General features: G+C 43.4%; 1 protein-coding gene across 3 annotated transcripts in view; it reads left to right on the top strand.

Moving 5' to 3' along the window:
• LOC137379480 (monocarboxylate transporter 2-like) overlaps positions 1-14,444 on the top strand; it is a 237,364-nt gene that overhangs the window by 128,579 nt on the left and 94,341 nt on the right. The gene's annotated exons all lie outside the window — the stretch shown is intronic.

The raw sequence follows: 14,444 nt of genomic DNA, 5'->3' as shown, positions 1-14,444 counted from the left end.
TCCTTTCATGGTCTCAGGACATCCAAAAGCATTTTCCAACCAATAAAGTCATAGAGTCATAGAGTTATACAGCACAGAAACAGGCCCTTCGGCCCATCGTGTTTGTGCCGGCCATCAAGCACCTAACTATTCTAATCCCATTTTCCAGCACTTGGCCTGTAGCCTTGTATGCTATGGCATTTCAAGTGCTCATCTAAATATTTCTTAAATGTTGTGAGGGTTCCTGCCTCTACCATCACTTCAGGCAGTGCGTTCCAGATTCCAACCACCCTCTCGGTGAAAACGTTTTTCCTCAAATCCACTCTAAACTTCCTGCATCTTGCCTTAAAAATGCCCCCTGGTTATTGATCCCTCCGCTAAGGGAAAAAGTTTCTTCCTATCTAACCTATCAATGCCCCTCATAATTTTGTATACCTCAATCATATCTCCCCTCAGCCTTCTCTGCTCTAAGGAAAACAACTCTAGCCTTTTCAGTCTCTCTTCATAGCTGAAATGCTCCAGCCCAGGCAACATCCTGGTGAATCTCCTCTGCACCCCCTCTAGTCCAATCACATCCTTCCTATAGTGTGGTGCCCAGAACTGTACACAGTACTCCAGCTGTGGCCTAACTAGCGTTTTATACAGCTCCATCATAACCTCCCTACTCTTATATTCTATGCCTCGGCTAATAAAAGCAAGTATCCCATATGCTTTCCTAACCACCTTGTCTACCTGTGCTGCTGCCTTTAGTGATCTATGGACAAGTACACCAAGGTCCCTCTGACCCTCTGTATTTCCTAGGGTCCTGCCATCCATTGTATATTCCCTTGCCTTGTTGGCCGTCCCAAAATGCATCACCTCACACCTCTCACGATTAAATCCCATTTGACACAGATCTGCCCATCTTACCAGCCCATCTATATCATCCTGTAATCTAAGGCCTTTCTCCTCACTATTTACGACACCACCAATTTTCGTGTCATCTGCAAACTTACTGATCATACCTCCTATATTCACGTCTAAATCATCAATGTACACTACAAACAGCAAGGGTCCAGGCATCAATCCCTGCAGTACACCACTGGTCACAGGCTTCCACTCGCAAAAACGACCCTCGACCGTGACACTCTGCCTCCTGCCACTAAGCCAATTTTGGATCCAATTTGCCAAATTGCCCTGGATCCCATGGGCTGTTACCTTCTTAACCAATCTCCCATGCGGGACCTTATCAAAAACCTTACAGAAGTCCATATAGACTACATCAACTGCTTTACCCTCATCCAAACATTTCGTCACCATCTCAAAAAATTCAATCAACTTAGTCAGACACAAAGCCATCTTGACTATCCCTGATTAATCCCTGCCTGTCGAAGTGTAGATTAATGCTGTCCCTCAGAATTTTTTCCAATAGTTTCCCAATACTGATGTTACACTCATCTGCCTGTAATTACCTGGTTTATCCCTGCTACCCTTCTTAAATAATGGCACCACATTTGCTGTCCTCCAATCCTCTGGCACCTCTCCTGTGGCCAGAGAGGATTTGAAAATTTGTGTCAGAGCCCCTGCAATCTCCTCTCTTGCCTCACAATAACAGCCTGGGATACATCTCATCTGGGCCTGGGAATTTATCCACTTTTAAGCCCGCTAAATCAGCTAATACTTCCTCCCTTTCAATGCTAATATGTTCAAGTATATCACAATCCCCCTCCCTGATCTCTACACCTACATCGTCCTTCTCCACAGTGAACACAGATGAAAAATAATCATTTAAAACCTCACCTATGTCCTCCGGCTCCACACACAGATTGTCACTTTGGTCCCTAATGGGCCGTACTCTTTCCCTGGTTATCCTCTTGCCCTTAATATACTTACAAAACGTCTTCGGATTTTCCTTTATCTTGCCCGCCTATGTTTTTTTCATGTCCCCTCTTCGCTCTCCTAATTACTTTTTTAAGTACCCCCCGACACTTTCTATACTCCTGTCATGCCTCCACTGTTTTCAGCACTCTGAATCTGCCATAAGCCTCCTTTTTTTTACTGATCCAATCCTCTATATCCCTTTGACATCCAGGGTTCCCTGGACTTGTTGGTACTACCCTTCACCTTAATGGGTAGATGTTGGCTCTGAACTCTCACTATTTCCTCTTTGAATGACTCCCACTGATCTGATGTTGGCTTTCCTACAAGTAGCTGCTCCCAGTCCACTTTGGCCAGATCCTGTTTTATCATCTTAAAATTGACCTTCCCCCAATTCAGTACCTTTATTTTCGGTCCATCTTTGTCCTTTTCCATAACTACCTTAAATCTGACAGAGTTATGGTCACTATCCCCGAAATGCACCCCCACTGACACTTCTTTTGAACTGTAGACACTGCTGTAAATGTAGGAAACAAGACAGTCAATTTGTGCACAGCAAGCTCCCACAAGCAGCAATGTGATAATAACCAGATAATATTTTTCGGGGTGATGTTAGTTGGGGGAGAAATATTGGCCAGGACACTGGGGTGAACTTTTCTGCTCTTATTGCAATGGGATCTTTTATGTCCACCTGAAAAATGGATGGGACTTTGATTTAACATCTCATCCAAATGATGGTACTTCTGATAGTGCAGCACTTTCTGAGTACTGCATGGATGAGTCAGCTGGATCGTGTGTTCAAGGCTCTGGACAATGCTGCGTAAGATGAACTGCTAGCAAGTGCAGGAGAGCATTTCCCATTTTTCCCTTTCCTTCCCACTGAGTTTATGTGCTTAAGCCTTCAATTGGTGCCTCCCTTGGAACCTAGCATTCAGTCTATACAGGAACTATGTCAGTGAATGCACATCCTACCACTGCATAGAATAGTGAATTGAAGCTCCAACACTCGATGTCACCTTTGAAACTGTCAAATATGAATGGAGGCCAGCTCTCCGTACATTCAAAGAGGTGAATTATCTTACCCACAGTGTCCAATATTAGATGTGATTCTGCGATTGGACAACATTTGCTAAATAATCCTCAGTGTGCTAAGAATTACACTGACAATCAATTTAAAGATTGTCAGTAGGGCTTACAGTGTGGCACATTTGCACGTACTGGAAGCCACATATATTAATACCCAGAGCCCTGTTCTTTCTGGACAGAAAGAATATGTACAAACATTGCGCCTGTTTCAGCTGAACAAAAGAAATGACAGCCATTCGCGGGTTCATTCCTCAGGGCAAAGCCTTGACCAGTCAGAGTCAAGCTGCCTGGTTTAGATTTTAAACAAAGCTTGGCAGTTAACTGTCAGTCACTGTAAACTGGTGCATTTGCCATGGCAACGCCTCTACCAATCAGAGTTCACTTACCAACCAATCAGCACTCTCTTGTCATGCAGTATAGGTTGTTGTTTTCCCTTACTTTGGTTAATCTTGCGATTGTCCTGATGAGTGCCAGACGAAAAGCTGCGACAACATGTCTCTATTTTCAGCAATAGAACAAAGAACAAAGAACAGTACAGCACAGGAACAGGCCATTCGGCCCTCCAAGCCTGCGCCGATCTTGATGCCTGCCTAAATTAAAACCTTCTGCACTTCCGGGGACTGTATCCCTCTATTCCCTTCCTATTCATGTATTTGTCAAGATGCCTCTTAAACATCGCTATTGTACCTGCTTCCACCACCTCACCCGGCAACAAGTTCCAGGCACTCACCACCCTCTGTGTAAAGAACTTGCCTCGCACATCCCCTCTAAACTTTGCCCCTCACACCTTAAACCTGTGTCCCCCAGTAACTGACTCTTCCACCCTGGGAAAAAGCATCTGACTATCCACTCTGTCCATGCCGCTCATAACTTTGTAAACCTCTATCATTGTCACCCCTCCACCTCCGTCGTTCCAGTGAAAACAATCCGAGTTTATCCAACCTCTCCTCATAGCTAATGCCCTCCAGACCAGGCAACATCCTGGTAAACCTCTTCTGTACCCTCTCCAAAGCTTCCACGTCCTTCTCGATTGATGGTCGATTGATGGAATTGCATCCTCTCTGAGGTTTAGTACGACATCGCTTTGAAATCTCCTATGGTGTTAAACCTGTCCGGGTACATCTGTTGTAGGTCGTGGACTGACTCAAGAGACACTTGGTCTCTTCTGCTGTAATGGGTACCTTGTGACCTCACGGATGGTCATGATGTTGAGGTCCTTACACACTGGTAGTCCTGTCACTTCTGGTCCACTCGTGTCTACCAGGTAAAATATTTGTGGTTTCCATGCCAAATTGCAGTAGCTGCAATGCATTGTTAGTGTGCCATTGCAAGGGATGATTGACCGACACGGCGGCGCGCTAAAAAGCAGCGGCCTTCCGACACGGAAGTGCCGCCGCACAGCCCCCACGGTATTACACACGGGGGCTGATTTAAATGGGGTGGGGCGGTCGCCCCCGTTGACATTTTTAAAGGGCTTCAAGCCCTTAGCAAAAATTTGCACTTTTAAAGGGATATTAGACTTCACTTGCTTTTAATAAATAATGAGAAGAAGGCCCTTTCCCAACCACATCCCCTCCCCCACCCCCCCCCCCCCCCGCCCCCCATGGTCTTTTCATTGCCGTACATTCAGAAAACTTATTTTATTCCCGACCCAAACCTACCCCCCCAACCTTCTGACATTTGCCCTTCAACCCCTTCCCACCATCCCCACAGCCAATAAAAAGTGTTTTCCCTGCTTCTCCACCTCTCCTGCCCTGATAATTTTATTCCTCCCCCACCCCACCAGTGTCTCGCCTCGGAACTCCAGTGGAGTTCCGAAAGTGCGCAAGTCGTGGCTGTTTGGCTGTAAAATCAGCGTAGGACGGCCACCGTCAGCAGGTAAGTTCATTTGAAATTTATTAATGCTCATTTAAGTATTTTAATGAAGGCCCCGCCGCTTGGCGGCAGGGGGTTCGCACCGACCCTCGCCACCACTAATATCCGGTGGGGCCTTCTCAGCGTCGTGGGTCATGGCGAGCCGCTCCCACTAGCATTTTATGGGCCTCCCCGCCACGACCCACGACATCGAAGGGCTGGTAAAATTCTGCCCATTGTATGTAGGTAACATGACAGTTGTCATTTGTATCATTGATTTCCAACGACTCTGGTACATATCCTTCAGGATTTGGACGGTAGGATATTTGCACTAGCTCCAGTGTTGATCTTAACCCTGAGTGTATGTTTGCTAGCTTTCTTTGGGCACATGATGTTAATAGTAGTGAAAACGTCCAGTTGCTTGACTTCAGCAACATGATGTGTCATGTTCACAATGTGAAACACATGCTCATGTTCTGACTGAGAATTGCTTCTCACTGAGTCTTTTTAGAATTAGAATTAGAATTAGAATATTACAGCGCAGTACAGGCCCTTCGGCCCTCGATGTTGCGCCGATCATCTGACCTACACTATTCCATTTACATCCATATGTCTATCCAATGACCACTTAAATGCCCTTAAAGTTGGCGAGTCTACTACTGTTGCAGGCAGGGCGTTCCACGCCCCGACTACTCTCTGCGTAAAGAAACTACCTCTGACATCTGTCCTATATCTTTCACCCCTCAACTTAAAGCTATGTCCCCTCGTGTTTGCCATCCTCATCCGAGGAAAAAGACTCTCACTATCCACCCTATCTAACCCTCTGATTATCTTGTATGTCTCTATTAAATCACCTCTCCTCCTCCTTCTCTCTAACGAAAACAACCCCAAGTCCCTCAGCCTTTCCTCGTAAGACCTTCCTTCCATACCAGGCAACATCCTAGTAAATCTCCTCTGCACCCTTTCCAAAGCTTCGACATCCTTCCTATAATGCGGTGACCAGAACTGCACGCAATACTCCAGGTGCGGCCTCACCAGAGTTTTGTACAGCTGCATCATGACCCCGTGGCTCTGAAACTCGATCCCCCTACTAATAAAGGCTAACACACCATATGCCTTCTTAACAGCCCTATTAACCTGGGTAGCAACTTTCAGGGATTTATGTACCTGGATACCAAGATCTCTCTGCTCATCTACACTACCAAGAATCTTCCCATTAGCCCAGTACTCTGCATTGCTGTTACTCCTTCCAAAGTGAATCACCTCACACTTCTCCGCATTAAACTCCATTTGCCATCTCTCAGCCCAGCTCTGCAGCCTATCTATGTCCCTCTGTACCCTACAACACCCTTCGACACTATCCACAACTCCACCGACCTTCGTGTCATCCGCAAATTTACTAACCCACCCTTCTACACCCTCATCCAGGTCGTTTATAAAAATGACAAACAGCAGTGGCCCCAAAACAGAACCTTGCGGTACACCACTAGTAACTAAACTCCAGGATGAACATTTGCCATCAACCACCACCCTCTGTCTTCTTTCAGCTAGCCAATTTCTGATCCAAAGCTCTAAATTACCTTCAACCCCATACTTCCGTATTTTCTGCAATAGCCTACCATGGGGAACTCCGAAGAAGGGTCACTGACCCGAAACGTTAACTCTGCTTCTCTTTCCACAGATGCTGCCAGACCTGCTGAGTGAATCCAGCATTTCTTGTTTTTGTTTCAGATTTCCAGCATCCGCAGTATTTTGCTTTTATATAAATGCACATTGTTGGTGTTGTTGAGTCCTGCCCTTGCTAATACATTGTCACAAGCATCTGCGGTACCTTTCCAGACAATTTATTGAGAATTCACAACTCCCAGTAATAAAAATTGAGCACATTATAGTAAGAGACAGGCAGGAGGGTGCTGAATACAGTGGCAGGGCTCAGATAGTGTATAATGTATAAATCATGTGAACTTCCACTTCCTGTCCTAAGGGCACCCTCTAAACTCCTCACATGCTCTACCTTCTGCATCTTGTGATAATTTTGAAGAACAGCTGAGGTAGGCCAAAGGGAGCTGATCCCTTTACTAATTGACAGCTCTGTCTCTTCTGGTGTGTACCAGTAGTTGGTCCATGTTGTCACATTGCTCCTGAAGCTGATTTGAAGTACAAAGGCTAATAGTACTGGTTCAGCTTCTGTCTCCAGTCAGTGCTGTCCCCATGTACTATGTAGGTTAGGTGCTGTGCACATTTGTACTGAAGAGTTCAACCATGGATCTTCAGGCTGTTGTTCAAGAATTTTGCAAAATGTTTCAGCTTTTTGAAAATTTGTTCTGAGGATGTGGACATTACTAGCAACAGGGCATTTATTGCCCGTCCACTGTTATCCCGAGTCCATCAGGGATGGGTCACATGTTGGCTAGATTTAATTTCACAACATATTGATTTGAACTCATGATCTCCAGGTTGTTGGTCCAGTACTACTGCATGACGATCATCATTGTTAAGAACTGAGTGTTTTTTCTTCAATTTTTCCTTTATTTCTTCCTCTTATTGATATTCAATCTCCTCACGCCTGGAAAGAGGGAACACTTTGGATTTTTGTAATGACTAATCAGTAGCAAACACAACTGAAGAAGGATAAGCTCGACCCTATCCTATACTTCAGCTCACAGAAGGAAGATGCAAGTCTTCCTTTCATGAGATTCCCCATGTGGTGCACTTCCAGCCTCATTCTTAGGGGAGATGCTAAGATATGACTCTTTCCTAGAAGAAGGGGAAAAGCAACTCAACCCACGCAATTTTCAAGCACCTCAAGAGTAAAGCTTTTATATTCCTGAACTATGATTCTCCAGTGCTTGATACAGACTCTGATGCTGTTTAAACTGCCTCATTTATATTCCAGTATATCTACAGCATCAGAACAACATTTAAGCTACAAATGATTTTCTTTTCTGGTCAGCCAGGTGTTTGACACATGTAGAACCTATTGCCATGTTTGAATATTTGACTTATGCTCCTGAGAAATCTACACCTGTAGAATTGTCTTTGCCCAAAATAGAGACAACACTCTCTGCCAATAGGGACATGCTCCACTTACCTAAGTCCGGAGAATTTAGGCATAGGTAGGCACAGCGCGAGTAGTAAGTGCAGGAGTGTTGATGGAGCTTAACTAGTTGAAGCCAGGTCACATATCAGATAGACGACTAGTAAGCTCTATGCTGCTTATCCAATTATAATCATCCTGCCCATTAGTGCATTAGCTTGCAGGGTTATCCAGAACTGAGTTGGAAGAATCCTAGTTTCTCATTACACCATGATAGCCTGCAGATTGTAGTAAAAAGCTAATTGATTCACTGAAGTCATTCAGGAAAGAGAATCTGCCACCTTTACTCAGCTTGGTCAACCTAATGCCCTCAGGAATAGACAATTAATGCCAGCATCACCCACATCCTGAGAACAAATTTAAAACCATGTGGCAGGGTGTGGCATCAACTCTTTTGTCTAGAAGAGATCTTGAGCAGAGAACAACTACTTCCTCAATAACGGAAGAAGGAAAGTTAAGGGCAAGCCACTTAGCCATTGGGTGCCTAAAGTAGAATGAATCGTAGAATCCAGAACTTTACAGCATGGAGGAAGGCCATTTGGCCCATCGTGCCTATGCCAGCTCTTTGACGGTCTGATGCAGGTAATAGGATTCACACTACAACGTAAGACATCTCAGCAAATCCTTTCAGATACAGTTGCTTCATTTACTTTAGTATGGTATTACACACCCAGTCAGAACACCGTACTACATGTTTGAGCAGCTCTTTTGCTTGCAACTTATGTCTGTCATTTGAGTATGTCAGAGCACTTGCCAATATCTTTCGACTTAGATGAACCACTCAAGTGTCAGGCAATGACCCCGGAATGACTAAGCGCTCACATTATCACGAGAGGAGAGGTTATAATTTCACAGATTGTCAGCAGTTCTCCTTGCTTGCCAGGGTCATTAGGCTGTTGACCTTCACCTCCAAAGGTTGCCATGCTGCCTGTTGGCACTACTTTTATCCTCCATATCAAGCATTTTGTTTGAGCTCAGTCCAAAAAATGTATTTTTTTTTTGGAAAGAATTTAATATTCAGTGTGGTGAGGAATGGTAGTGCTGAGCAATGGAATTTTAGGCACCCAATGTCAGTATCAAGTACTCGCAAGTCATTACAGCACAACTCATTGCAGAACAAAGCTCCATCTACTGTGTCCAAACAGTATATCAATTTAGTGGAAGTCAGTGGCAGTTTTGTGTTGTATGCTCATTCTTACATAGAAGTGGGATTGAGAGTAACCAAGCTAGTGTCACATAGGAGTCTTATCACCAGCAGGTGTCAGCTGTGGCTCAGTGGTAGCGCTCTCGCCTCTGAGTCAGAAGGTTCAAGTCCTACTCCAGACACTCAAACACAAAAATCTAGACTGACTCTCCAGTGCAGTACTGAGGGAGTGCAACACTGTCAGAGGTGCCGTCTTTTGGATAAGGCCCCACCTGTCCCCTCAGGTGGATGTAAAAGATCCCTTGGCGCTATTTTGAAGAAGAGCAGCAGAGTTCTCCAGAGTGTCGAGGCCAATGTTTATCCCTTAACCAACATCATTTAAACAGATCATCTAGTCATTGTCACATTATTGTTTGTGGAACCTTGCTGTGCGCAAATTGGCTGCCACGTTTCCTACATTACAATAGTAACTGCACTTAAAAAAAAAAGATTGGCTGTAAAGTGCTTTCAGATGTCCTGAGGTAATGAAAGATTTCTTCCTTCCTTCCCAAATTTTCATAATTTCTCTAGCATTAAAGAAAGACATACAAAATTTGCATTGTATAGTTTTGCTGCATGAAGAGCAGAAAGGGAATCTTCAAACAGTGTGTGTTGTATTCAGTAGGGCGGTGGTGGGGTAGGGTAATGGTATTTCAGAGACAATTGTGATGAGATAGTTCCTGTTTTATAATAAAGCAGCAGTGTCAGCTTTCCACTGCTCTGATGTGGATCTCTGAGCCAGCTACTACTGTTTCAAACAGCAAGTTAGATGACAGCTTTTGAGATTGATTGGCAGATTTGAGATGACAGGAGATAGTGACTCTTCACTCATGCATTTGCAGTGAGATGTTCTAGGATCAGACAACATCAAGGGTAGGAGTGAATCTATTGTGCTAACGCTGCACAGTGAGCTGCCTGGAAAACTGGACCAAGTTACGTCTGAGTATGAACACCCAATTAGAGTGATTGCAACACATTCGGCGAGATTATCATTTTTATTTTTAAGTTTGAAATGTGTTTTATAAATATCAGTAGCCTACAGGGTGTCTTTGATGTATTTATGATTAGTTGTTTTTCTTTGTTTACTTTGTGCACCACTAGTGTAATGTCACAGAAAGAAAGAAATACATTTGTATGGCGTCTTTCACATCCTTGGGATCTCCCAAGGTGCTTCGCAATCAATTAGGTACTTTTGAAAGGTAGCCATTGTTGTAATTTAGGCAAACACAGCAGGTAATTTGCACACATGGTCCCACAAACAGCAATAAGATAAACAATCAGATAATCTGTTTTTAACAATGTTGGTTCAAAGATAAATGTTGCCCGCGCTCGTCTTTGAAATAATGCTATGGGATCTTTTACCTCAACCTGAGAGTTTATCATCTCATTTGAAAAGCGAAACTCCATCAGTACTGCTCTGAAGTATGTTACGACCAAGTGAGAAAGGTGTCTAGGGGTCCTTCTCAGCCTTCACCTGGTCTTACTGTAACAGGGTTTAATTTTAAACACACTGTGTTTTTAGCTCCTCCTTGGTGAATCCTTGTTCACCACTTTCCAATTATAAGGCAAAGAAACCAGCACAAACAGGCTTTCTTAGGTTTAGAGAAGAAAAGTTGAAATTTATTAAACTTGAACTTAAACTGTAATTCGGTTAACGCCCACAGATACATGATGTGCCCACGCTAGCATGCATACGCGATATACACATGCAGTTAGAGACAGAAAGGAGCAGAAGAAAAATAAAGTGGAAAAGTTTGAGGCAATATCTCTGAAGAGTTTTTGTTATGGGTCTTCAAGCTCACTGTAGAGTCCTTGATTGTAGGTAGATCTTGCTTTTCGTTGGGGCCCAATATTCTTCTTAAACCTTGTTCGCTGTAGGAGATGTTTTTCTCTTAGGGTTCATGTGTCTTCAATGGATTCAGAGGCTTGTGAGAAAGAGATGGGAGCAGACAGGAGAGATTTTTTCAGTCCAGGAGCAAACAAACACTCTGAGTTCAAACCATTTGTACAATTCAGAGAACCCCAGGTCGTCAAGCAGATTAGTCATGTGACTAACTGGTCTGACCAAGTCTTGGATTGTATCACCTTAGCAGTCTCTGGAATGCTCCTCTTACACACAGTACCTGGTGATCAAGTTCCATTGTGGGCTGAATGTGTCAGGGAATATCCTTTGCCCTTCCAGTCAGTCTGTTAATATGCAAATGTCTTTTTCAGCCATGGCTGATCTGTTTAACAAGTCCTGTCTTCACTCCAGTAACAGTTTAAAATCAATGTTCATAACAAAATTAATGTGCCACATTCTTGGCAGGTGGGGGCCTAGCATGATAAGTATCAGCCTATTATTGAAAGACTCACATATGTCTGTCTCCTTGTGTGTTCTCAGTCCCCCTCAAAACTCTTCACATTGTATGAATTACTTTTTGAATGGTAGGCTACTGTTGTTTTGTTGGTAAACATGGCCACCAGTTTACATATAGCAAAATTCCCCAATAGTCCAGTTAATCTGTTTCGATGGTGCTAATTGGGAGATGAGGTCTTTCATGTCCACCTGAGCAGACAGACGAGGCCACAGTTTAATGTTGCATCTAAAAGACGGCTCCTCCGACGCTCAGCACTACACTGAAGTAGCAGCTTGAATTATGCACTGAAGTTCTGGAGTGGGTTTGAACCCAGAATCTCCCGACTGAGGTGAAAGTGCTGCCACTGAACAAAGCTAGTACTAAGTGGGAGTTTAAAAAATACTGTCCTTGGCATTAGCTTTCATGTTGCTAAGCTTGATATTCTCTAACCAACATTTAATTTTTTATTCAGTGTGTCAGTGACATGTGCCAATAAATTAGCAAATGACCTTTCCCTTTTTAAAAATTCGTTGTGACTTAAAATTTAATAATGTCATACGAATATACAAATTAGGAGCAGGAATAGGCCACTCAGTCCCTCAAGCCTGCCCATTCAATAAGATTATGGCTGATCGGATTGTAACCTCAACTCCACATGTAACCTCCTACCCCCGATAACCTTTCACCTCCTTGCTGATCAAGAAACTATCTACCTCTGCCTTAAAAATATTTAAAAACTCTGCTTCCATTGCCTTTTGAGGAAGAGAATTCCCAAGACTCACAACCCTCTGAGAGAAAAGATTTCTCCTCATCTCTGTCTTAAATGGGCGACGCCGTATTTTTAAATAGTGACTCCGAGTTCTAGATTCTCCCACAAGGGAAAATATCCTTTTCGCATCCACCCTGTCAAGACCCCTCAGAATCTTATATGTTTCAATCAAGTCACCTCTTACTTTTCCAAACTCCAGTGGATACAAGCCTAGCCTGTCCATCCTTTCCTCATAAGACAACCCGCCCATTCCAGGTATTAGTCTAGTAAACCTGCTCTGAACTGCTTCCAAAGCATTTATACCCTACCTTAAATAAGGAGACCAATACTGTACACAGTACTCCAGGTGTGGTCTCACCAATGCCCTGTTTAGCTGAAGCATAACCTCCCTACTTTTGTGTTCAATTCCCTTCGCAATAAAAGATAACATTCTATTAGCTTTCCTAAATACTAGCTGAACCTGCATACTAAGCTTTTGCGATTCATGCATTAGGACACCCAGATCCCTCTGCATCTCAGAGCTCTGCAATCTCTCACCATTTAGATAATATGCTTTTTTATTCTTCCTGCCAAAATGGACAATTTCACATTTTCCCCATTACACTCCATTTGCCAGATCTTTGCCAACTCACTTAACCTATCTATATCCCTTTGCAGATTCCTTATGTCCTCTTCACAAGTTACTTTCCTACCTATCTTTTTGTCATCAGCAAATTTAGCAACCATACCTTCGGCCCCTTCATTCCAAGTTATTTATATAAATTGTAAAAAGTTGAGGCCCCAGCACTGATCCCTGCAGCACACCACCCATCACATCTTGCCAACCAGAAAATGGCCCCTTTATGTCTACCCTCTGTTTCCTGTTAGCTAGCCAATCTTCTATACATGCCAATATGTTACCTTCTACACCATGAGCTTTTATTTTCTGTGATAACCTTTGATGTAATACCGTATCAAATGCGTTCTGGAAATCTAAGTACAGTGCATCCAACCAGTTCCCCTTTATCAACAGCATATGTTACTTCGTCAAAGAACTCCAATAAATTGGTTAAACATGATTTCCATTTGACTCTGCCTGATTACCTTGAATTTTTCTAAGTGCCCTGCTATTTAGTTATTTACAGATACAGCACTAAAACAGGCCCTTCGGCCCACCGAGTATGTGCTGGCCAAGAACCACCCATTTATACTAACCCTACAGTAATCCCATATTCCCTACCACCTACCTACACTAGGGGCAATTTACAATGGCCAATTTACCTATCACCTGCAAGTCTTTGACAGTGGGAGGAAACCGGAGCACCCGGCGAAAACCCACGTGGTCACAGGGAGAACTTGCAAACTCCGCACAGACTGTACCCAGAATTGAACCCGGGTCCCTGGAGCTGAGAGGCTGCGGTGCTAACCACTGCACCACTGTGCCGCCCTATGACATCTTTAACAATAGCTTTCCCTCAGACAGATGTTAAACTAACTGGCCTGTAGTTTCCTGCTTTCTATCTCCCTCCCTTTTTAAATAAAGGAGTTACATTTGCTATTTTATGTAGATCTTCTCAATATCACAGAGCCAAGGCTGCATAGTAATAGGACACTGTCAGTATTTCTGCTCACTAAAGAGAAAGAGTTCTTCACTGAGGGGTAGAATTTCGCCCAAAATTGGCCAAACCAGTGCAAAAGGTCAAGGAATTTGAAGCGCAAGTTAAGTCCAGCACAGCAGTCTTGTGCACTGGTTTCAAAAACATTGTGACGGAAGCTGGCCCCACCCACAAAATGGCCACCCGATTGAATTAATCATCATGACACGTTTCCAATAATTGTGCCTATATGTGGGTGTTTGAGAAGGCTCTTAAAATTAAGCATTTTTTTAGGTGCAAGGATACTACCTTTTAAAAGCAATAAAACTTGAAAAAAAATTCAACATTCTAGAAACTGGCAACTGTACACCAATGAAACTAGTAAATAATTCTGTCGTGTTTTTAAAAGCCATTTTCAGTTATATAAAATCAGGTTACTCACAGGTGCTGGACTAGACACGCTGATTAAAGAATCTTATTTTTTATAATAAACCCATTTTCAGCTTCAATAATAAAGCTGCACTGATTACCAGTCCTCCAGATACATTAATTCTTTTTAAATTGTATTTCACTGACCTTTTAATTTAACTTCTCCAGTAAGGGATTGAGGTGAGAACAGCTGGATGGAACAGGTAAATGTCTTTCCAGCCCTGCTTGGAGGCCAAGAGGAGCAGGAATCCTTCCTCCACCTGTCCCACTCCAGCCC

This window comes from Heterodontus francisci, chromosome 18, assembly GCF_036365525.1.
Source record: "Heterodontus francisci isolate sHetFra1 chromosome 18, sHetFra1.hap1, whole genome shotgun sequence".
Lineage (NCBI taxonomy): Eukaryota > Metazoa > Chordata > Chondrichthyes > Heterodontiformes > Heterodontidae > Heterodontus > Heterodontus francisci.
The sequence above is the reverse complement of the archived record's forward strand: the minus strand, read 5'-3'. Positions and strand labels throughout refer to the sequence as shown.